At 43.1% G+C, this 26,114-nt stretch overlaps 1 protein-coding gene and 1 pseudogene across 1 annotated transcript in view; one reads left to right on the top strand and one right to left on the bottom strand.

Moving 5' to 3' along the window:
• The window catches only part of LOC147703420 (interferon-induced very large GTPase 1-like), a 341,875-nt gene that overhangs the window by 98,319 nt on the left and 217,442 nt on the right, over window positions 1-26,114 (bottom strand). The window lies entirely within an intron of this gene.
• On the top strand, window positions 1,205-19,982 carry LOC147703422 (GTPase HRas pseudogene; annotated as a pseudogene).

Genomic DNA, 26,114 nt, shown 5'->3' with positions numbered 1-26,114 from the left:
CATAAACGTTTTGTATTTGCTGGTATCTATGCTGCTTATAATGAAGCATGGAAGATTACGCAAGCAGAGACTGCAGAAAGAATATTAGAAATTGATCGTATTAATTTAGAGAAAACTCTCTCTGTGGTTGGCAATGGGTTATCGACTCTGTCATCCATGAAATATTCATTGGACAGCATAGTGTCTTCTGCCATAGACATCATGGAACAGGACTTGGTCATGTTTCAACATGGTCAGTCGCAACTACGTTCAATCATGCTATTAGGCTGGACGTTGCAAAACCTTTGTTCAGGCTATGTGTCTTGGCGTTTAGTCAATACTATGTCACTGTCTTCAGAATTCAATGTAACTGATAAACCAATCAAATTGGCACAACGGGGAGAAGACTACGGTGCTGCGCATTGAAAAACTGTAAAGATTGCCATTTACGGTAGCAGAAAAAACAGCTATTGAATGGATAATACATGGAACAATCACTATGCCTGTTGCAATTTTCCGTTTTCAATATTGCCTAAAACACATACCAGCAGGCACATATGAAAGGTTGGTTAAAGAATACATCAAGACATCCTGGGAATTTCCATACACACACAGATGTTGGAGTGGGAGACATGAAGTGTTTCTTAGCGGGAAAAACTGTGAAAACGCACTAAGCGGTTCTCTCCTTTGTCAGGGCATAAACCTACACAGGGCCTGCAATGGTTCCTCTAACAACTTATCCTGCCACCTGCAAGGTTCACCAGCTGCAGTGATTGATCCAATTTTTGGACAACTTTCAAATGGAAGTTACCTCACGTTGAACGATCACAGCTGCTGTGGCATGTTGCCAGGTATGATTAATGGATGAGAGGAGCACTCTATGTTTAACCTTGAAACTCTTCTGTTTTGAGTTCAATTTATTCCAATTTTAAATAGTTGTTACATCTGAAGAAAGTTTAGTGTCTGACAGTGAACTGAACACCAACAGACCCGCAGCTCAGACTCAAATGGCAGAAACGATTCCAAGCCTACCTTCAACTGATTCATCAAAAACACCCGGTACTAGTCAGTCTTTTTTAGCCCAGGGAGGGGATGCGAGTCAACCTCCAGGGAAACAACAAAAAAAACCATCAAAACCAGGAGAGGAGGTAGAAGGGGTTCGAACAAGAAGCACAAAATAAATCTGGTTCTCAACATATCCAAAACCCATTTAACCAACGACGAAATGAGAGTATTGAACAAAGGCCTGGGATTTGTCCCCACGTACGATACCAACAAACTTGAGAGCGAGGTCGCATTTTACAAGGTCATGCGTGTTTTGAAACTTAGACATTTTTTCACGAATGTGGTACCAGCACAAACGGACAAAGAAGAACCGGAATTTTTAGAATTCAAACCCAAATCCAATTTCCAAGCGCCAGTATCCCATAAAATCTTGGATGCGTTTGAAAACTCTGTCATCAATGATTTTGAGAGTTTAAATTTGAGAAAATCGAAAAGGAAAAATGTATCCATCTATGACAGGTCCATCATAAAGGGTCTTCAAGAAAATCAGAACATTCATATACAAAAAGCAAATAAAGGAGGTGCCATTATAGTAATGGACAGATCAATGTATCACACTAAAGTGAATGAACACGTAGAAGACACCATGACGTATTTGGAACTAGAGAGAGACCCTACAGTTGAATTACAATCTGCTCTTAATGAAATTTTAACCAAAGCCCTTGAACTAGGTCACATATCAGCCACGACCAAACAATTCCTCACAGTACAAAATCCGAGAAGGCCGTCCCTCTATATGCTCCCGAAGGTGCACAAGAATCTTCTAGATCCACCTATGTGCCCTATCGTGACCGGATGTGGTACCATTTTTTAACCACTCGGTCAGTACATTGATAAATTTTTGCAAGCATTTGTTCAACAATGGCCATCGTACACGAAGGATACCAATGATTTTCTTCAGACACTAAAAAATGTGAACATCACTAGTCCCATACTATTGTGTACTATTGACGTGAAGTCATTGTACACTTCTATTTCTCACCAAGCTGGACTGGAAGCCGTGGAGTGGGCTCTGTTACAACAAACATCAGTCAGAGCAGAGAAAGTATTTATTTTAGAACTCTTACATTTCTGTTTGTATCACAGTTACTTTCAATGGTCATCAAAGTTTTTTCTACAACAACATGGAACATCCATGGGATTTGCTGGGGCCCCGGCATATGCCAATACCTTTATGGCTAAATTTGAGGCTGATCATATTTACAAAAACAAATCTTGGAATGATCACGCTACCCTATACAGGAGGTTCATAGATGACATTTTCTTGCTGTGGTCTGGAACTAAGCAAAGTCTTGAATCAGAAATCGAAAGATTAAACCAATGTTCTGAGCACATTGAATTTACCTATGAAATCAGTGAAAAGGAACTACCATTCTTGGATGTTTTAGTTAACATTCAAGAGCTGCAAATCAAAACGACAGTGTACAGAAAAGAGACTGATGTGAATAATTCGCTAATCTATCAAAGTTTTCACCCACAGAACCTTAAAAACAATCTACCTGTATCCCAATACATGCGTATCAAAAGAATTTGTTCACATGAGGATGAGTACAAAGAGAATTTAAATTTGCAACAACAACGATACAAAGACAGAGGATACCCTGATGAGGTTTTAAAGAAAGCAAGAGACAGGATAGAAGCATACAGTAGGGATAACCTCTTGATTCAGAAACCAAAAAAATCTCATGATAGACAAGTGTTTGTATCAAAATTTTCTACTTCATCAAAGAAGCTCAAAACCATCATATACAAACATTGGGATCTTTTAAAGAACGAAGCTGACTTCAATGGGATATTCGATAGCAAGCCCATCTGCGCTTATAAAAGATCAAAAAACCTAAAAGAGTTAATGATGACACCGACAAGAAATATAGAGACAATCCAGAGAGGAATAAAAAAATACCAGAATTGTGTTCACTGTTCTAATGTGATAGAAGGAAAGATGTTGAACCATCCACAAACAGGAAAAGAAATGACTTTACATTACAATGGGGATTGCAACTCCAAAAATTTGATTTATTACATAAAGTGTCCTTGTGGAAAACTACACAGGCAAAACGGAGAGGAAACTCAAATACAAGGATATCTGAACACAAAAGCACCATTAGAAACAAGAACACAAAGAGTAATCTAGCTAAACATTGGAATGAGAATAACCATAGCATAGCCCAAATCAGGTTTTCCATTCTGGAGGTAGTTAAAACATACGAGGGGGTTGATCTAACCAGATCCCTCCTCCAGAGAGAAATTCATTGGATAAAATATCTTTCCACACAAGAACCAAAGGGGTTAAACGAAAACATTGATTTATCATGTTTCCTATGACTTCCCTTCACCGGGACACTGTGCCAGATTGATGTCTGTATTAATATGTATTTCACTGTTTATTTGTTATAAGATGAGAAGGATGGGTAACACACATTATTAATTTTCTTCGTATTTCTTCACATCTCTACATTGCTATTTGTCACGTTTGGGTTTAGTATTTCTTTATGCACTAGATGCGCCGGGTTGTAGCATTCACCTTTCCATCATGGCGCTCATAGTTAGGTTTGTAGTGGCTTGTTTTGTATAGTCCGTTTTTAGTGTTGGTCACCGGCACCTCGTTTATACTCGGGAGAGTTTGTTTCACTCAATGAGCTGTTTCCAGAGCGAAAGCGTTTGTGAAAGGGAGAGAGAGACGGCGGTTATTCTAATATTGGATTGATAAGTGAGGTGAGCGTCAAATACTTGGCAGTTTGGGTTAAATTTGTTTCAAGGGTATCAACCCTGGTGGAGAGCTGACGGCATCTTTGCATTTATAGGAGAAGAGTGACGAGTGGATGCGAGTACAGTTGTGTTTGAGCACCGAGATCACTGTGATTAAGGTAAGAGATACTCCGGGTTGAACGTGAAGTTGTGATAGGACTTTGACCCTATATTGACGGACTAGATAGATTATGGTGCCTTTATTTCTTCACAGAATACAAAGTCTTGGTTCAGTGCGATTTCCGTAAGTTTGATTTTGGGTTATAAATTTTGATACACTGAGGTGTTGGTGAGAGGTTTCTCTATAGGAATGTTACCATCCTTTTTATAGAACTAATAAGTTGCTTTATTGTCATGTATGCAATGTTACGAAGATTTTCAAGTTATTCATTGAATGTTAAATTCCGTTTTACAGGCCCCCGACAAAGGGCTCCTATTGAGCTCGAAATGCATTGGGCATAACACAGAGAAAGTCGCCAAAATTCAAAGATTTTACATCTACTTGTGTTGATGGTGTATATATTTGTATGGAACTGTGTAAATAGTTATAGTTTACAAATAGCGATTGTACATGAGTGTAAAATGATTTGATTCATGTGCTGTGATAACATGTGTCAATACAAAAATTCTTTTTGAAAAGCTCAGAATTGTTTAAGTATTTACATTTTTTCAGCGGTTTTCCGCAAATAGCAACAGTGCGCTAAGGTTAAGTGCTATACACACTTAAGATAAGGATGTTGCCAGGTATCCCATATCTAGTAACTGTGTCAGCCAAGGTCACTTGCTGTATGCAGGTATTGTTTCCTAAAACCAAGACAGACAGGGCGTCGCCTTTATGGCCTTCACTGAACATCTCTTCTATACGAATTGATACTCTAAGCAGAATGAATGCCATTCTTTTGCAAAAAACTGTGCCACTGACCTCGCCCAAAGAAGCTTATGATCTGCAAGTCGCAAGGACTTCTGCCGAAATACATGCCCTCTTAACTACAAACTGCCCTATACATTTCTCAGAAATGTTAAGTCGTATCTTAACACCTTGGCTGCTATCGATATTCCTCTCCTGTGCTGGACCACAATAGAAATGGGTGTGGTCATGACGAGCTCAGCTCGTCATCAGCACACGAGCACTGTGCTGCATGACGAGCTGAGCTCGTCATCAGCACAGAAGGGGTTAAACATGTCTGATACGAGTGGTATTGTACATGTATTTAAGACCGTATTTTCTGGACTGTTAGCACACTTTGAAGCAGTCCTAGGAATATTTCCAAACTTCGTGCACTCTGTGTTTGGCGGACTGCCCCTCCTTTTGGGACTCCTTGAAGGGATACTATTTTTGCTCCTACTGCTGCGATATTGCAAGCCAATTCACCAGCGAGACCCAGTTCTCCATGGAGACAACTCTACTGGCGATGAAGTGTCATGAGCGCATCGTCCACATTTTGGGACTACCTCATCTACGAGAATTAAATACCACATGGTTTCTGTCATTCAGACCAATTTGGCAAGATTGCATCTTACCTGTTCTACGCTGCCTGCTATGCGGAGAAGAATGCGTGTTAGAAACACGTCTCACACTCCCATCAGTCATGCCAATGGATGTTGATACTTTGCCTGAACCGGTAACGTCCCATGCTCTGTGTTATCCCCAGCGGCTACCAATTCTGATGACGGCATTCATTGAGATCTCACAGATGCAAATTGCAACTGCTGAGGTACGAGAGGAAACAGACACCATCCAGTACGAACGTTGCTAATGCGACCAATGATGACGGCGATGCTTCACATCTCTATGTGGTTAATCTTCTCAACTTTCGCCTACAATGTAGATGACTTTTTGTCAACAGACATAGAAGATTTCATGTTTTCTCCAAGCCCCAACACTGACTTTTGATTTGGCACACAGTGTTCTGAGAGACTTTGAATTTGACCTTAATTTTTCAAAAACAAAGTTCTAACTTTGGAACTCTTTTTCCTATGAGTAATTTTTTTTCTCCAATTTTGTATTTTTCCATTTTTGCCACAAGTAATCTGCTTAAAGTAGAACTATTCATAGAGAACAAGAATTCTTTGAACACTTCCAGAGACAATATTTGACCTTGTCCACATACAAACAGTTTTATGTAATCTGACATGAATTGGTTTCGGCACCTTTTCTTCTGTATTTACTAGCCATTTCATAACTGTATGTTTTCATGATTCATTCAGTTAGCATTTGAATGTCAAGAAATATGCTTCGAATGAAACATTGCTTTTAATGCGTACAGCACCAATGCTTCTTTTATGTGTACAACCATTACCAATGCATTTTTATGTATTTCGTGTGGGCTTTTCACACTTCATGTGTAGATAGCTTTTAGATATGTTTAAACATTTTTAGAACTTTGAATTTAGTAAACGTCGTACATAAGAAAGTGGAGTGGGTGTTGTGTAGACCCCCTCAGCCTGGGACGACTCCTGGTGGCCGACCACACTGGGAACAGCACCAACACCCACCGGCAACGCACTCAACCTATGATTCATCCTCGACTCCTCCCTCTCCATGTCTAAACAGGTCAACGCCGTCTCCTCCTCCTGCTACAACACCCGCCGCATGCTCCGCAGGATCTACAAGTCGATCCCGGCCGAAACAAGAAAAACGGTGACACAGGCCCTCGTCAGCAGCAGGCTGAACTATGGCAACGCACTCTACGCAGGAATCCCAGCTAAACACCTACGATGACTACAACGCCTCTGCCCGACTGATCGTCAACGTCCCCCGCCACAGCCACATCACCCCCCACCTGAGATACCTACACTGGCTCCCCGTCGACAAGAGGATCACCTTCAAGTTCCTCACCCATGCACACAAAGCACTCCACAACGCCCGACCAGCCTACCTGAACAGCAGACTCAGCTTCTACACCCCCACCAGCTCTGCTCCGCCGGCCTCGCCCTCGCGGCTGTCCCCCGCCTCCAACAAACAACCTCCTGTGGCAGATCCTTCTCCTACCTCGCCGCCAAGACCTGGAACACCCTCCCCGCCCACATACGGCAGACCCAAGACCTAATCGCCTTCAGAAGACTCCTCAAGACCTGGCTCTTCGAGCAGTAGCATTACCCCCCCAGCGCCTTGAGAGCCTCACGGGTAAGTAGTGCGCTCTACAAGTACTCTGATTGATTGATTGATTGATTTTAGATTCCGTATGAGATTCCCAATTCATGCCCTTATATAGGCACAATTTTCGTTGCCCTTATATAGGCATAGAAAACCAGCCCTTATTTAGGCATAGCCCATAATACCCAAATACAGGCATGGCCACTTCCATCCATTCATCTATGTCACAACGATTTCTTGGAAAACCAGACTCTTAAGCCGTTAGGGACTTCCCCTTGCTTGAATATTGATTTTTCCAAGAACACATTTATTATGCATGAACATCTATTCCTTAGGGGTTCATTCATGATGTTCACATGCCCGACTTTACGTCAATACTGGCATTCCTAAACACATTCAAGGTATAAATATATCTTTACTTGCTATAGCAAAGCACGGTGTGGTTCGGTGCAGTTCAACTACCTACTTGCACGACGCAGCTCGCTACAGCAAGTGCCGAAGGAAGCCAAGTCTCCTGCTGACGCACTGATCAGAAGCTGTCATCCTCCTGCCGAGAAATCCAGCTCCAGTGTTTCTGACTCCCCTTGCGAGGTTTTCGAAAATCGAGTCCCGAGACAGAGGTACCAACCTCTCTCATTCTAAGGTATGGAGCTGATTAGAACCTAGAGAAACCTTTGGCAATTCTTGGCAAAACTAAACCTATGCTAAAGACAACACTTACTTCTTACCTCATACTAGACCTAGGTTAGGTACACTGGGGTAGGCGTATTTTAGAAGCACCAGTTGAGTATTTTAGCCTGTGTTATTTATGTATGTATTTTTATATGCCATAGCAACAGACAATGCTATTACAGTATTATTTTATATTACTGTTTACGCTGTACGCGTTAAACTTTGCATTCTGTCTAAAGAATGTAGCATTTCCCCTCTCTTGCATGAGAAAGAAGACTGTTCAATAAACCCCTTTAATTGAAACACCCGTCTCTCTATTTCTGTGCAAACTCTGTAGAAACAAAGCATGCACGATTGACTGAGTGAAATAGTTATCTATTGTTTCCACGACTCTGAAGATACTTTTCGATTCTTGGGGGAACAAAGTTGTCATGTTTATGCGGTTGTCAGAAACGTATCCCTTCTTGTTTATTCGAGAAAGTTTCCAGTGACCTCTGAGCTAGCTGGCACACACAATTAAGTTTAGTATACTCGAAAGAGACATACTGACCTCAGTCCTATGTCAAATCTACAGTGTATATTATTTCAATGCGCAGAGCCTATTGGGAATATAGGAACTACACTACAACACATGACAGGAGCAAAATTAAATGTTTAGCCCAACCCTGATGAAACATTGGTAGGATACAGGGACTAGGTTTTTCCTGGTTGGAAAGTTACCTTTGCACGGTGTTTAGACAAAAAACATGTTTCTAATATTGTGATACCTAAATTTAATGTCAAGAGTATCATTAGTACAAACAATTGTACCTAGGAATATCACTTTAAAAATAACCTTTTTTATGTAAGTAATATAATTTAAAATAATATAATGATATTTAATATTGTTTACTTTAATATAGTAAAAAGTCTTGTTTTTGCACTACTTTATTAAATATTTTAAATATTGATTTTAGGTTTTAGTATTATAAGTATAATTGTTATTCATTTTGTGAAGTGTATTTTACAATTTAAATGTTAACATTTTTCTGACGATAAATGAGTAATTTATAAAGTAGTGGTTGGTTGGGTTTTTAAAGGAACATGTTGGGAAGTAAATAAAATTATAAATATTCTAATGATATTGGTAATTAATTTTGTATTGTAAAATAAATATTTAATTGATTAATAATTATGTAAATTGTTGTACATAAAATAATAGGTATTTTTATATATTAAAGTTTCATTTGTTATTTTTAATGTAATTTAAACTTCTTTTTTTTAATGATGTTGTTTTTAAAAGCCTGTTATTGAATTTGTAGGTGAATGGGGTGGGAATTGAATTAAATAATATTAGTGATAATAACATTTTAACTATTAATGATGTAATTTATTTTTAACAATATAAATTGATTTTTAATTGTTGTTTTATTGTTGGGCATGGCCAAGATGGTGAGCGGAGCAGGCACAACAGAAGGAGCTCCATATCCCGCCCGTCACTTAATCCTTTCATAATGAACTACCAGCCCAGCCGACACATCCCAGAGTTGCTACCCTGACTCCACTAATGTGGGTAAACGGAAGGAGTAGCAGTGACACTGAGGAACAGCCAGCGGACCCTGTGAGACCGGATTGACTGCACCTCTGGGTACGGCCTACTGTTGGAGCAGCGATCTGCACTGGGGCCCTGAGCGAAGATCCGGAGGGTGTTCTCCGATTCATCTGGACCGCTGGCCAAAGTTGGGGATGGTTGTGACTGCAGATGTGGCATCCCTGTTATCCGTGGTGACTCTGACCTCTCCCTGAAAGGGAAGGCTCGGGAGATGTGCGGGGTAGATGAGCAGGCTGGCCTTGATGATTGACGTGGAGTTTGGGCCTGTCACTGCATGCAGCCTGGTCCCCCTGTTCATGTGGGGGATCAGTTGATGAAGCGGTCGCTGACTGCCCAAAAGTATCAGGGGTGTCACCTGCAGGAGCCGCAAGAGGTGGGCGTTCATCCTGCAGATGCCTACTTCAGCTGCTCAAGAGTGACATGGAGGCTGTAGGCAGGGCTGGAAAACGAGGCCTGTAAGGACGCTCTAGAATAGGTCGCTAGTGAATACCGTGTAGCTTTGCCTGCAGACATGCCTGGAACGCCGGAACTGAGCCTTATGTGGAGACTCTTCTGGAGGTTGGTGGAATCGTCCTGTGGTGAGGGGGGCTGATAGTGGACACAGGGGCCACCCAGAACCCAAACTGTACATAGGCAAACAATCGGTGCAGCTCTCATACCCCCCTCTTTCAAAGACTGAAGGTGGTCTGAGGGATCGAGCAGGAGAGTACCGCAGACGGCTGTGTGCCTGGCCCCTGGAGACGGCCTACTCGTACAGGAGGACCTGTGTCTGACTCAAGGCCCACGACGTGGCCTGGAGGGAGAATTGCCTCCGCGGCTGCTGGAGGCCCGCTTGAATCATTGCTGCCACCCACAGCCCTGCAGTGTTACAGCAAACAAATGATGGACGGAATGCTGACAATGCAAACATTCTCCCCCAGTCAAAAGATCTGGGTTAAATCCTTTGTTCTTTTGCCCAGTACGCCATCCCAGTTTGGACCCAGCCATATGCAAATCAGTCTTGACCCTGTGCCCCATGGGAACAGTCCAGACCAAACTGCCAGGCCAGGTCCTCCCTGGACCGGAAACACGCATCCTGGTACCGGTTTCAGGGTATGTCACCCTTCTTCAGCCAGGCTAGCATGAATCCAGTGCCACAGTGAGCAAGGAACCCACGTCTGAGCATACCCATACCACTTAGGGCGAAAAGTGTTACAGCAAACACAAACAAATGATGGACAGAATGCTGACAATGCAAACATTCTCCCCCAGTCAAAAGATCTGGGTTAAATCCATTGTTCTTTTGCCCACTACGCCACCCCACTTTGGACCCAGCCATATGCAAATCAGTCTTGACCATGTGCCCCATGGGAACAGTCCAGACCGAACTGCCGGGCCAGGTCATTCCTGGACCGGAAACAAGCATCCTGGGACCGGGTTCAGGGTATGTCAACCTTCTTCAGCCAGGCTAGCTTGAATCCTGTGGCACAGTGAGCAAGGGACCCACGTCTAGGAATACTCATCCCATTTAGGGTGAAAAGTGTTACAGCAAACAAATGATGGACGGAATGATGACAATGCAAACATTCTCCCCCAGTCAAAAGATCTGGGTTAAATCCATTGTTCTTTTCCCCACTGCACCACCCCAGTTTGGACCCAGCCATATGCAAATCAGTCTTGACCCTGTGCCCCATGGGAACATTCCAGACCAAACTGCCAGCCCAGGTCCTCCCTGGACCGGAAAAAAGCATCCTGGGACTGGTTTCAGGGTATGTTACCCTTCTTCACCCAGGCTAGCCTGAATCCAATGGGACAGTGAGCAAGGGACCCACGTCTGGGCATACCCATCCCACTTAGGGCGAAAAGTGTTACAGCAAACAAATGATGGACGGAATGCTGACAATGCAAACATTCTCCCCCAGTCAAAGATCTGGGTTAAATCCATCATTCTTTTGCCCACTACGCCATCCCAGTTTGGATCCAGCCATATGTAATTCAGTCATGACCCTGTGCCCCATGGGAACAGTCTAGACCGTACTGCTAGGGCAGGTACTCCCTTGACCGGAAACACGCATTCTGGGACTGGTTTCAGGGTATGTCACCCTTCTTCAGCCAGGCTAGCTTGAATACAGTTGCACAGTGAGCAAAGGACCCATGTCTGGGCATAACCATCCCACTTAGGGCGAACAGTGTCACAGAAATCAAATGATGGACATAATCCTGCAATGCAAACATTCCCCCCCAGCCAAAAGATCTGGGTTAAATCCATTGTTCTTTTGCCCACTAGGCCACCCCAGTTTGGACCTAGCCATATGCAAATCAGTCTTCACCCTGTGCCCTATTGGAACACTCCAGACCGAACTGCCAGGCCAGGTCCTCTCTGGACCAGAAACAAGCATCCTGGGGCTGGTTTCAGGGTATGTCTCCCTTCTTCAGCCAGGCTAGCTTGAATCCAGTGGCACAGTGAGCAAGGGACCCACGTCTGGGCATACACATCCCATTTCGGGTGAAAAGTGTTACAGCAAACAAATGATTGACGGCATGCTGACAATGCAAACATTCTCCCCCAGTCGAAAGATTTGTGGTTAAATCTATCTTTCTTTTGCCCACTGCCACCCCAGTTTGGACCCAGCCATATGCAAATCAGTCTTGACCCTGTGCCTCATGGGAACAGTCCAGAACGAACTGCCAGGCCAGGTCCTCCCTGGACCGGAAACACGCATCCTGGGACCGGTTTCAGGGTTTGTCACCCTTCTTCAGCCGTACTAGCTTAAATCCAGTGGCACAGTGAGAAAGTGACCCACGTCAGGGCATAGCCATCCCACTTAGCGTGAAAACTGTTACAGCAAACAAATGTTGGACGGAATGCTGATGATGCAAACATTCTCCCCAGTCAAAAGATCTGGGTTAAATCCATTGTTCTTTTGCCCACTACGCCACCCCAGTTTGGACCAAGCCATATGCAGATCAGTCTTGACCCTGTGTCCCATGGGAACAGTCCAGACCGAACTGCCAGGCCAGGTCCTCCCTGGACTGGAAACAAGTATCTTGGGACCGGTTTCAGGGTATGTCACCCTTCTTCAGCCAGGCTAGCTTGAATCCAGTGGCACAGTGAGTAAGGGACCCACATCTAGGCATACCCATCCCACTTTGGGCGAAATGTGTTACAGGAAACAAATGATGGACGGAATGCTGACAATGCAAACATTCTCCCCCAGTCAAAAGATCTGGGTTAAATCCATTGTTCTTTTGCCCACTGCACCACCCCAGTTTGGACCCAGCCATATGCAAATCAGTCTTGACCCTGTGCCTCACGGGAACAGTCCAGAACGAAATGCCAGGCCAGGTCCTCCCTGGACCGAAAACACGCATCCTGGGACCGGTTTCAGGGTCTGTCACCCTTCTTCTGCCATACTAGCTTAAATCCAGTGGCACAGTGAGAAAGTGACCCTCGTCAGGGCATAGCCATCCCACTTAGCGTGAAAACTGTAACAGCAAACAAATGATGGACGGAATGCTGACGATGCAAACCTTCTCCCCAGTCAAAAGATCTGGGTTAAATCCATTGATCTTTTGCCCACTACGCCACCCCAGTTTGGACCCAGCCATATGCAAATCAGTCTTGACCCTGTGCTCCATGGGAACAGTCCGGACCGAACTACCAGGCCAGGTCCTCCCTTGATTGGAAACAAGCATCATGGGACCGGTTTCAGGGTATGTCACCCTTCTTCAGCCAGGCTAGCTTGAATCCAGTGGCACAGTGAGCAAGGGACCCACATCTGGCCATACCCATCGCACTTAGTGCCAAAAGTGTTATAGCAAACAAATGATGGACAGAATGCTGACAATGCAAACATTCTCCCCCAGTCAACAGATCTGGGTTAAATCCTTTGTTCTTTTGCCCACTCCGCCCTCCCAGTTTGGACCCAGCCATATGCAAATCAGTCTTGACCCTGTGCCTCATGGGAACAGTCCAGACCGAACTGCCAGGCCAGGTCCTCCCTGGACTGGAAACAAGCATCCTGGGACCGGTTTCACGGTATGTCACCCTTCTTCAGCCAGGCTAGCTTGAATCCAGTGCAAAAACAACAATTGATGGACAGAATGCAGAACAATGTCATACATTGCCCCCAGTACAGAGATCTGGGCCTAAATCCATCATTTTTTTGCACTCCACACCACCCCAGTTCAGACATGGCCATATGCAAATCAGCCTTGACCCTGTGCCTCATGGGAACAGTCCAGCCTGAACTGCCAAGCCATGTCTTTCCTGGACCGGAATCAAGCATCCTAGGACCGGTTTCTGGCTATCAGCCGTCTTCAGCCAGGATAGCTTGACTCCAGTGGTGTGGAGAGCAAGGGACTCACATCTGAGCATACCCATCCCACTCGGGGTGACAAATGCAAAAACAACAATTGATGGATAGAATGTAGAACAATGTCATACATTCCCCCCAGTACAGAGATCTGGGCCTAAATCCATCGTTTTTTTGCACTCCACAACACTCCAGTTCAGACATGGCCTTATGCAAATCAGCCTTTACCCTGTGCCTCATGGGAACAGTCCAGCCCGAACTGCCAAGCCATGTCTTTCCTGGACCGGAATCAAGCATCCTAGGACCGGTTTCTGGCTATCAGCTGTCTTCAGCCAGGATAGCTTGACTCCAGTGGTGTGGAGAGCATGGGACTCACGTCTGAGCATACCCATCCCACTCGGGGTGACAAATGCAAAAACAACAATTGATGGACAGAATGCAGAACAATGTCATACATTCCAACAAGAATCCTGGGACTAGTTTCAGGGTATTGTCACCTTTCTTCAGCCAGGCTAGCTTGAATCCAGTGGCACAGTGAGCAAATGACATACGTCTGGGCATACCCATCCCACTTAGGGCGATACCTGTTACAGCAAACAAAGCACAGAGACAATGCTGCTGTGGTTATTGTGGCCCACAAGGACAAATCATAAGTAAAGCAATGCAGAGGGAGGGTTGTGCGCCTTCAGCGGCATAGGAGCTGGTACACCATAAGTGAGAGAGCGAGTCCCACACCACGGAAAGGTCCAGCTGGAACCCCCTGAGGGAGTTTCTGAGAAAAACCAGAGAGATCGCAGGGGTGATTAGTACCCACAGGTACTGGACCACAAGACGCCGACCAATTTTTTAGGCCCAACTTGAGGCTGGCAGGATTGCCTGATTAGGCCCCCATTGCCCAAATATTAATAATCTGAGGACACTGGGATTATTGTCGCCATTAGGAGGCAGTGAAAGCAGCGAGTGACACATCGCCTTTAAACTGTTCAATCTTTATTAAGAACGGAAAATACCCAGCTTGACTGTTTCCTGCACGTGGGGACTGGGGGCCACCAATCTACTATTCGCTCGCGAACCCGGATTGAGTACTCTGGCCCACTAGAGGGAGAGGCCTAACTTGACATCACCTGGTGCCTCCCATACCCCCCAATTGAAGTACCATGCAACACCACACTATTGGCAAGGACAGGCCACAAAGAGGGGTGCACCAGACAAAATTCAACCAATAGACTGCATAGGGAGGGCAGCAAAACTGGTCCACCAGCGTGAGCCCCCGCATCAAACACTGAAACATTGCAGTCGGGACCCTCAGGGGCTCAAATCCTTGCAGCCATAGAGGCCCCATGCACAGTTGTCCAGGCCAAAGTTTCCGTGATGTCACTAGACATCGGGTTACTGAAAGTCAACCTCCGCAGAGTGGCAGGGAGATCTCTGGCCCCAGAACAGAATGTTTCTGAGCTAGAAAAAGAAGTCTCCACACTGAAATCAACCCTTGCAGAGTTAGATGAAAAAACTGCCACGCTGGAACGCAGAGATTAAGACGCGAAAGGGAGATCGAGACGAGGCAACCTCAGATTTGTGGGGTCCTGGAGGGTGCTGAGAGTAGGCCTTCTTTGTAGTCGAGCAGGCCCACCGGGCCCTCATGCCAAAGCCTTCTGCAGGTGCGCCTCCCAGGGCACTCATCGCCATAGTGCTTAACTATAGGGAAAGGGACTGCATACTAAGAGCAGCATGTCAAGGAGGTAACCCCAAATATGAGAACCATGCCATCCGTATCTTCCCGGATTATACGAAATCAACACAACAACAAAGTGCATCCTTCAGTGGTGTAAAGCAGAAACTCAGGGAGATGGGCCAGCAATATGCGCTACTCTATCCAGTCAAACTGAAGGTGATACAAAATGATTCAGCTTATTTCTTTACCAAGCCTGATGGAACTTGGGACTGGCTAGAAGTGCGAGGAGAGGCCAGGGTGATCTACAAAGTGACAGAAAGATCGAACATACAAGGTTCTGGATCAACAAAAAGAACTGTTGGCGGGGGAAGATCCATAAAATCGTCAAGGTCATCTCAGAAAATGGTCCACCAAGAGTGATCCCTGGACCTGGAGTCTGCAGACGCCGGAGGCTGTGGCTAGAGGCCACCCCGTGTGGCTTTGCTCGAGCAGGAGGCAGACCGAGAGGCGGCGAGGGCCCTGGTGGAGGTGGTCAGGGCATCCAGATACGATGCCAGCACAGGCAAAATGGTGGAAACACACCACAACCCAATAAACATTGAACTGCCCACAATCCGTACAATATAGGTATAATCCAGAATGGGAACTTTGAATGTAATGATTGTCAGAATGAGTGTCACGTGACTGAGACTAAGGAGATGACTGTGTAAACTCGCAAAGCTTCTGTGAGGACTGATAAGTGAAACGGTTGTGCTGGCAGCTAATACACGACGGGCGGGGACGCGCCCTTTATCTACCTTCCACCTTACCTACCATGTTCCCACTATTTTCTATCTCCTCTACAGTGTTATATCTCACCTAGTCTCACTTCTATCTTTTTCCTTGATGCTAACGGGTGTGTGGTGTGGTTGCGATATAAATGGGTGGATGACATGATTGGTAGTTGAGTGATGAGAGTCTGGTGGTATGCCTGGAGGTCAAGAGATAAGGTGACATGCTGAGCGATCCACAGCTGTGGCCTGATGCACTTAAACCCACTCAGGCTGTAATTTCGATATTGGATGACTGGAAGTATAAGTTTATGTGTAATAGTTGGGAGAATTGAATAGCGCTGAAGTTGCTAATAACATATTATCAGAACATAAAAGCAATTGGATGTTATGTGCTCTGGCATACATGCTACAGATGTTGCTGTGGATTTAATGCTATTGTATGTTGGTTGGTATCTCGAAAGAGGGGTGGGTATCTCGGGGGTTAAAGCAATTGGGAATTGTTGGGGCAATGTCTACCCGGGGGAGGGAAAAGTTAAAATGTTACAGAGGGGCAATATTAAGCTTTTTAGCAGCAGTGACAGTGGCGGACCAAAGATGGGTAATGCCGGGGGCAGGGACAGAAAGCCAGTTACATGAGACATTTTAAGCTGGAGGGGGCAATTATATGCTTCTACATATTCCAAATATGCAAGTCGGTTATTAGTGTGGGTCGCACCTAAAGTTCCCTTTGAGATGCACAATTACACAGCAGACATTGAGGGCAGATACATAATAATACATGGCACGCTAGATGGAATGGAAGTATGCCTCATCAACATATACGCCCCCGCATCTATACGCCCCCACATAGATGATGGCAGCTTTTACCTGGCGCTAGAAAATCTACTCATTACATACGCAGCAAAACCCATTATCTGGGCCGGAGACTTCAACTTCATAACGGATGGCAGAATGGATAGCCCCCCCCCAAAGAATGCACATCAAGCCTTACATGACTGCTACAATGCGGAACGTGATGTGTTGCCTGCTGTGTGTGGCTATCTGGTGAGAGATAGACACAGAGGTGCAGGGAAACCCGTGCTATACACTGGCACGAGAGGTCCACAGTAGACTGGATAGATTCCTCCTCTCCAGTAAAGCCATACCAGCTACTGTACAGACTTGTATCCTTACACGATTCCTTTCAAACCACGCCCTGGTCCTACTCGAATGGGTCCCATGCTAGACCGAAGCAGTCTATTCAGCGGCTAAGACCCGATGAGCTTAGCGACCTATGGTCCTTACGTAACTTAAGGAGTCGATTGCTGGATTCTTTACCTCAAATTGGTCCATCGCTAGCTCAACAGGAATAGAATGGGATACACTTAAGGTGGTAATCCATAGAGAGTGTCTTGCTAAAGTTGTTGGGACATGACGCAAGCTAGAAAGGGAACTAAAAGAAGCGGAAGACAAGCTTTCCCGGTTGCAACATGGATTGCAACCAACGGCATCATACAATGCCTTCATGCTGCAGGCCCACCTCCACATGAGTGAAATATGGGAGAGACTTGACAGTCCCACCAGGCAGGAATATTGCCAGATTTTGCAAAAAGAGGGGGACAAATTGGGAAGACTCCTAGCATGGTTATTGAAGAGAGAATTCCCACCCCTGCTAATCCTCAAGTTAATGTACCCAGACAGGAGCATTATAAACACACATACAGGAATTAATAGTCACATGTATGAACACCTATAGAGCCCACCAATCTCGAATTCCTTAGGAGCATAGCTCTCACTCGCATTACGAGAGGACAGGCACAGACCTTGGAGGCTGCGATTCAGTTAGATGCAATATTGAGGCTGTGCGATCGATGGCTCAATGCAAAGCCCCAGGCCCTGATGGGCTAAGAGGTGAACAAACACAATATTGAGTTTTTAATATTGACCTACAATAATATCGAGTTTTAAATATTGCAGGGAAAGAATATCAATGACCAGAATATCGACCTGAAGGTAAGAAATATCGATTTTGTTAATATCAATAGCAAACATTTGATGTTACTGATATTGATGTTTATATTAGGGTTATGTATTTTAGTATGTATTTTATATGTATGTGTTCTATATTTTTTGTTAAGTATAGTACTGGTTTTTTAAATATGTATGTAACATTTTTAGAAGTTAGTACATTTTTTTTAAAGTAAATTATGCCTTTTAGTACTGTATTGGGTTGTGGGTTTATAGGGGAATAGGGTGGGAAGTAATTTAATTATTGTAAATTAAATAATCATTTTTAGGAATTGTTAATTATTTTTAAATACATTTTGCGTTCTAGTTCTGTAGTGGGTTGTGGGTTTATAGGGGAATAGGGTGGGAAGTAATTTAATTGTAATTAAGTAATTATACATTTTTATATTTGGGTATTGATAATTAATGTATTGTTATTTTTTTATTAATTGGTCATTATTAATTATTATTTATTGGTATTGATAATTAATGTATTGTTAATTAATTGTTAATTGGTAATTAATTTCATACATTTTTATTTATTGGTATTTTTAATTGATGCATTGTTAATTTATTCATAAATCATTATTTAATTACAAAAATGATTTAATTTATAAGTATGTTATTTTTACCACCTACGCTAGCCAACGCTTTCCCTACTGTGGCACTCTTTGGAGTGGGAAAAGTATTTTTTACCTCTACGCTATCCAACACTTTCCCTACTGTTGTACTCACTGGAGTGGGAATAGTAATTTTTACCCCTATGCTATCCCACACTTTCCCCACTGTTGCACTCACTGGAGTGGGAATAGTAATTTTTATCCCTACGCTATCCAACACTTTCCCTACTGTTGAACTCTTTAGAGTGGGAATAGTAATTTTTACCCCTACACTATCCAACACTTCCCCTACTGTTGCACTCTTTGGAGTGGGAATAGTAATTTTTACCTCTATGCTATCCAACACTTTCCTTACTCTTACTGTTGCACTCACTGGAGTTGGAATAGTAATTTTTAACCCTACGCTATCCAACATTTTCCCTACTGTTGCACTCTCTGGAGTGGGAATAGTAATTTTAACCTCTACGCTATCCAACACTTTCCCTACTGTTGCACTCACCGGAGTGGGAATAGTAATTTTTACCCCTACTCTATCCAACACTTTCCCTATTGTAGTAAGTATATATATATTATTTTTAAACATGTTTTAATATTTTTAACGATGTTCATTTTTTTTACATTAAAAAACAATATTTTTTACAACTATATTTTTGAAATCAATATTTTTTTCTCTATAATTTTGTACTTGCCATGATGTAGATAGTATGGCGGTTAGCGTGGGCCCTGGTTGGGTGTATGCAGTGCCCGCCGCTGCACATTGTTCAGTGGCCGGGGCTGGTGCCAATGCGGCACGGACTTAGTGGGCCGAGGCCGCTCAGGGGCTGCGGCAGGGCGTGCGAGCCTGAGCCCCTGGACCTGGCTGCGAGAGGTACGCGCAGAGGAGCACGGGAGTGATCCCAAAGGCAGCCTTTGAAGATGACGAGTACAAGCTGGTGGTGGTGGGAGCAGTTGGTGTTGGGAAGAGCGTTCCGACAATTCAACTCATTCTAAACCACTTTGTAAATTAATATGACCCCACAATAGAGGACTCCTACCGAAAGCAGGTGATGATAGATGGGGAAACATGTTTGTTGGACATCTTGGACACTGCGGGTCAAGAGGAGTACAGTGCGATGAGAGACCAGTACATGAGGACAGGCGAGGGCTTCCTGTGCGTCTTTGCCATTAACAACACGAAGTCCTTTGAAGACATTCACCAGCACAGAGAACAAATCAAACGGGTGAAGAACTCTGATGACGTACCAAAGGTGTTAGTGGGAAACAAATGTGACCTCCAGGCAAGGACAGTGGAGACACGACAAGCACATGACCTGGCCAGGAGTTATGGCATTCCTTACATCGAGACATCTGCAAAAACAAGACAGGGGGTTGAAGATGCCTTTTATACATTAGTATGGGAGATCCGTAGGCACAAGCTTCTCAAGTTGAATCCTCCAGATGAGAGCGGCCAAGGGTGTCTGAACTGCAAGTGTGTAATATCATGACTAAGCTGACATGGCACTGGCTCTGTGGAGAAGGGAGGCCATCTCTCCAGATGGTGCACAACGACAAACAAAGGAGATGAAGAACAAGACAAACCAAAAAAACGAAACACCCAGAAGCTAACAAAATAATAATTTTGAAGAAACGCACACAGAATGGTCAGCGCCATTTCAAACCCCCGGCTTTTTTGATTTGCATGTCATGAGGTTTTGTCGTAACAAATCACCCCATTGGAGAAGGTTGCATCAACTAACGGAGAACTCATCTTTTTCTGTTGCTGATGCGATAGCTTTTTAACTTACTATTAATATTATTGAATCATATTTAGTTGGTAATTATTTATGTATTTTTAATGGTGGACATATGCATTTCTTTAATTGGATTTAAGTGTTTTAAAAATGTTTGTAAACAAACATGTTATCAGTTGTATTTTAAGTTATTTTTTCAATTTATTTAATTTGTTGCAAAAAATATTTTGGGAATTATTATTTAAGTTTTTGGGGTGATTACTGTTTAGTTTTGGTAGATAGAGACATAGATTCTATTCCAATGTAATTTTTTATTTTAAATTTATTAATGATGTTGGCGGATGGGATACTCCATCACAAATGTGACAGACATTCACACCCCCTTATTACAAGTGCAATAGGATGTAATTTACTTGTAATACGGCGGACATGATATTCGTCACGTTTGTGAGGGAGTATTTCATCCATGAAGGTCTAAATCAGGCTCTAAGTTTTTCTACATTATATCATATGTAATTGTTTATAGCATGATTTCCCTTTTTTACGATATTAGGTATTTATATGTTTTGTATTAACTGATTTCGAGGTGGAATGCTATTTGTATTTTCTCCAAACTACAGCACTTTTCCTAATGTGTTACAAATGGAGTGGGAATAGTCAATCTAATCCCTCTGAATTTCAACACTTTCCCTACTGTTGCTTAAAATGGAGTCAGAATAGTGGATCTAAGCCCTCCGGAGCTCAACACCTTCCCTACTGTTGCTTGAACTGAATTAAGTGTGAATAGTAAATGTAACCTCTCTGGAGTCTAACATTTATTGAACTGATATTTAAAGTGGAGTGCGAACAGTAAATGTAACCCCTCCAGAATGTAATAGTTTCCGTACTGTTGCATAGACTGGAGTGTGAATAGTAACTCTAATAAGTACTACAACACTTTACTGCTTATAAGGGTGGAGTGAGATTTGTAAATTAGGCTTTTATAAGTAATACATTTTATGCAACTTTTTTTTACACAGCTTTTATTGCAATTATTTTTGGAATTGGTGTTTAATACTGCATGCTTTTATTTTTCTACTAATTTGTATTTTTCATAGTAGGTTTCAACTGTGTTTTACAATTAAAATTTTCCTTAAATTTTCCACCAAAATACCCGGCACTTTGAGAATCTGGTTACTGCTTATTTTATTTTAAATTCAGCACTCTGATCAGTGTCTGAATTTAAAATAAAATAAGCAGTGACCAGATTCTCTGAGTGCCGCTTATTTTGGTGGAAAATATATACATATATATATATATATATATATATATATATTATCTAATGGCGGTCGCCAGTAGATAGTTATAGTTAGGACCTATTTTCCATAGGAAATCCGCAACATTCTATTTGGAATAACTTTAGCGCAGGTTGATGAATCTTTGCGAAATTTAAACAACTTACGGCCAGCTCTGGTCCGCTCCTATCCTGAAAGTTTCACGGGGGGCCGAGAAAAAAGGGGGGTCCCAAAACGCGTTTTCCCCATGCAATTGCCCATAGGACCTTTAGCCACAGCTACAACCCGAACTACTGAACGGAATTGCACCAAATTTGGCAAAGCGTTAGTCCTTAGTTCAGACTCGTACCTATTGCTTAAATGGTGTAAATCCGTTCAGTATTTCCTGAGAAAATGACATTTAAAAGTACATATATATCTATGGCCTTGGAGGGTCCGCTCAGCGTACCCTAAGCGCACCCTGCTGTGCGCAATCTGTATTCTTATTGACTGTCAACACTCCAAATCAGGAACTGTTGGCAGCCATCTTGTGCCTCGGTAGAACTGAGGCACAAGAAACCCCCCCAAAAACCTGGCAAGACGTGAAAAGGGGGCAGTGTAGAAACACCCTGACCCCCTAGGCCTGCTCAGGGGGTCCCAAAAGGACCCCCAAGGCCAAAAAAAAGGATGCACGCAGGATTCGCGCATTCTGCAGATAAAAAAAAAATTACGCGCGGGCCCGTTGCAGAGAGGTGCTACTGGCCACGCCCCTTTTTACACCTCTCTGCAACGCAGCCTTGTGGCACTTACTGGAGGTACCTGGTGGGCTAGTTGGACCCCAGGGACCCTCAGGATTCAAAGGGACTTAATCCCCCAACTTAAAACGAGCCATGGGGCGCGTTTGCACAGTGGTGAAGGTAGGAGGCGGGGGCTGAAGTGATATGTGTGCAGACACACCCTGTGGCACGTTTTATGTTGGGGGATTAACCCCCTTTGAATACTGAGGGACCCTGGGGGAAAACTAGCCCACCAGTTACCTCCAGTAAGCGTCACGGAGCTGCGTGGCCTCTGAACACCTCTCTGCTACACAGCCTCCTGGCGCATACTGGAGGTACCTGGTGGCCTAGTTGGCCCCCAGGGACCCACAGGAATGAGGTGGAATTAATGATCTAACTTAAAACGTGCCACAGGGCATGTTTGCAGACATATCACCTCAGGCCACGCCCCCTTCCTTTACCACTGTGCAAACGAGCTCAGTGGCTCATTTTAAGTTGTGGAATTGATTCTCTTTCAGTACTGAGGGTCCCTGAGGGTCAAATAGCCCAACAGGTATCTCCAATAGGCGCCAGTGAGCTGCGTTGCAGACAGGTGTTCTGAAGCCACGCCCCTTTTTACACCGCTATGCAACGCAGCTCTGTGGCGCTTACTGGAGGTACCTAGTGGGCTAGTTTGACCTAGGGACCCTTAGGATTGAAGGGGACTTAATCTCTCAACTTAGAACGGTGACAGGGCACGTTTACTCAGTTGTGAAGAGAGGGGACGGGGCATGACCCGAGGTGTGCAAACACGCCCTGTGGCGTGTTTTAAGTTGGGGAGAAAATTCTACATCAAACCCGAGGGACCATGGGGGCCAAGTAGCCAACCATGTGCTTCCAGGAAGCGCCACTGCGCTGTGTTGCAGAGAGGTGGTGCAGGCCGTGCCCCTTTTTACATCTCTCTGCTACGCAGCTCTTTGGCGCTTACTGGATGTACTATGAATTCCGATTTACTCACCTGTTATCAGGACAGACCTCAGTGCTGCATCTTTGAGCCCAGTACTGATTCTGAAAAGTAATCCTAACCATACTTACCAGTAACTTGAATTTCCTTCCAAAGTTAACATTGACCTGTTTCACTTGGAAATTCTTCTAAGTGTGGAGTTTTGGAACGTTAAAATATTCACCTAAAATCATCCGAACAACGAATTCCGATTTATTCACCTGTTATCAGGAGAGAACCCAGTGCTGCATCTTTTAGCCCAGCGCTGAACCTAAAAAGTAATTCTAACCATACTTACCAGTAACTTGTATTTCATTCCATAGGAATCCATTGTCTGGTTTTCACCAGAAAAGTTTCTAAGTGTCTATTTTCACAAACTCAAAATATTCCCAAAAAATCGCCTGTATGACTTAAACGCATTCTTTCAGCTGTTTACAGGAGATGCAGCAGTGCTGGTTCCAGGATCTACCACTGAGTAAGGAAAGGTAACGATAACTCTACTTACCTGCAAATTGAATTTCCTCCCATAGGGTAACATTGACAGGTTTCACTTGGAAATTCTTCTGTGTGGAGTTTTGGAACTTTAAAATATTCCTATAAAATCAGTAGAACTACGAATTCCGATTTACTCACCTGTTATCAGGAGAGACCTCAGTGCTGCATCTTTGAGCCCAGTAAATGAGATGAAATAATACTAGTACTAATCATGAAAAGTAATTCTAACCAAAAGTGTGGAGTTTTGGAACTTTAAAATATTGGTATAAAATCAGCAGAACTATGAATTCCAATTTACTCACCTGTTATCAGGAGAGACCTCAGTGCTGCATCTTTGAGCCTAGTACTAATCATGAAAATTAATAATAACCATACTTACCAGTAACTTGAATTTCCTTCCATAGCCTAAAATTGACTGGTTTCACTTGGACATTCTTCTAAGTGTGGAGTTTTGGAACTTTAAAATATTCACCTAAAATCATCCGAACAACGAATTCCGATTTACTCACCTGTTATCAGGAGAGAACCCAGTGCTGCATCTTTTAGCCCAGCACTGACCCTGAAAAGTAATTGTAACCATACTTACCAGTAACTTGTATTTTCTTCGATAGGAATCCATTGTCTGGTTTTCACCAGAAAAGTTTCTAAGTGTCTATTTCACAAACTAAAAATATTCTTTAGAAATCGCCTGTATGACTTAAACACATTCTTTCAACTGTTTACAGGAGATGCAGCAGTGCTGGATCCAAGATCCACCACCGTGTAAGAAAAGGTAACGATAACACTACTTACCTGCTAAGTGAATTTCCTTCCACAGGGTAGCATTGACTGATTTCACTTGGTAGTTCTTCTGTGTGGAATTTTGGAACTTTAAAATATTCCTATAAAATCAGTAGAACTACAAATTCCGATTTACTCACCTGTTATCAGGCGAGACCTCAGTGCTGCATCTTTGAGCCCAGTAAATGAAATGAAATAATACTAGTACTAATCATGAAAAGTAATTCTAACCAAACTTACCAGTAACTTGAATTTCCTTCCATAGGCTAACATTGACTGGTTTCACTTGGAAATTCTTTTAAGTGTGGAGTTTTGGAACTTTAAAATATTCGTATAAAATCAGCAGAACTACGAATTTCAATTTACTCACCTGATATCAGGAGAGACCTCAGTGCTGCATCTTTGAGCCTAGTACTAATCATGAAAATTATTAATAACCATACTTACCAGTAACTTGAATTTCCTTCCATAGCCTAACATTGACTGGTTTCACTTGGAAATTCTTCTAAGTGTGGAGTTTTGGAACTTTAAAATATTCACCTAAAATCATCCGAACAACTAATTCCAATTTACTCACCTGTTATCAGGAGAGAACCCAGTGCTGCATCTTTTAGCCCAGCATTGACCCTGAAAAGTAATTGTAACCATACTTACCAGTAACTTGTACTTTCTTCCATAGGAATCCACTGTCTGGTTTTCACCAGAGAAGTTTCTAAGTGTCTATTTTCACAAACTAAAAATATTCTTTAAAAATCGCCTGTGTGACCTAAACACATTCTTTCAACTGTTTACAGGAGATGCAGCAGTGCTGGATCCAAGATCCACCACCGAGTAAGAAAAGGTAACGATAACACTACTTACCTGCTAAGTGAATTTCCTTCCATAGGGTAACATTGGCTGGTTTCACTTGGTAATTCTTCTGTGTGGAGTTTTGGAACTTTAAAATATTCCTATAAAATCAGTAGAACTACGAATTCTGATTTGCTCACGTGTTATCAGGAGAGACCTCAGTGCTGTATCTTTGAGCCCAGTAAATGAAATGAAATAATACTAGTACTGCATCTTTGAGCCTAGTACTAATCATGAAAATTATTAATAACCATACTTACCAGTAACTTGAATTTCCTTCCATAGCCTAACATTGACTGGTTTCACTTGGAAATTCTTCTAAGTGTGGAGTTTTGGAACTTTAAAATATTCACCTAAAATCATCCGAACAACTAATTCCAATTTACTCACCTGTTATCAGGAGAGAACCTAAAATCATCCGAACAAAGAATTTCTTTTAGCCCAGCACTGACCCTGAAAAGTAATTCGAAACATACTTGCCAGTAACTTGTATTTCCTTCCATAGGAATCCATTGTCTGGTTTTCACCAGAAAAGTTTCTAAGTGTCCATTTTCACAAACTAAAAATATTCCTAACAAATTGCCTGTATGACTTAAACGCATTCTTTCAACTGTTTACAGGAGATGCACCAGTGCTGGATCCAGGATCCACCGCTGAGTAAGAAAAAGTGATGATAGCACTACTTACCTGCTAAGTGAATTTCCTCCCATAGGATAACATAGGTGATTCTATGTGAAAATGTTTTTAAGTG

The sequence above is a fragment of the Lissotriton vulgaris genome, chromosome 7, assembly GCF_964263255.1.
Source record: "Lissotriton vulgaris chromosome 7, aLisVul1.2, whole genome shotgun sequence".
NCBI classification, from domain to species: Eukaryota; Metazoa; Chordata; class Amphibia; order Caudata; family Salamandridae; genus Lissotriton; species Lissotriton vulgaris.
The sequence above is the reverse complement of the archived record's forward strand: the minus strand, read 5'-3'. Positions and strand labels throughout refer to the sequence as shown.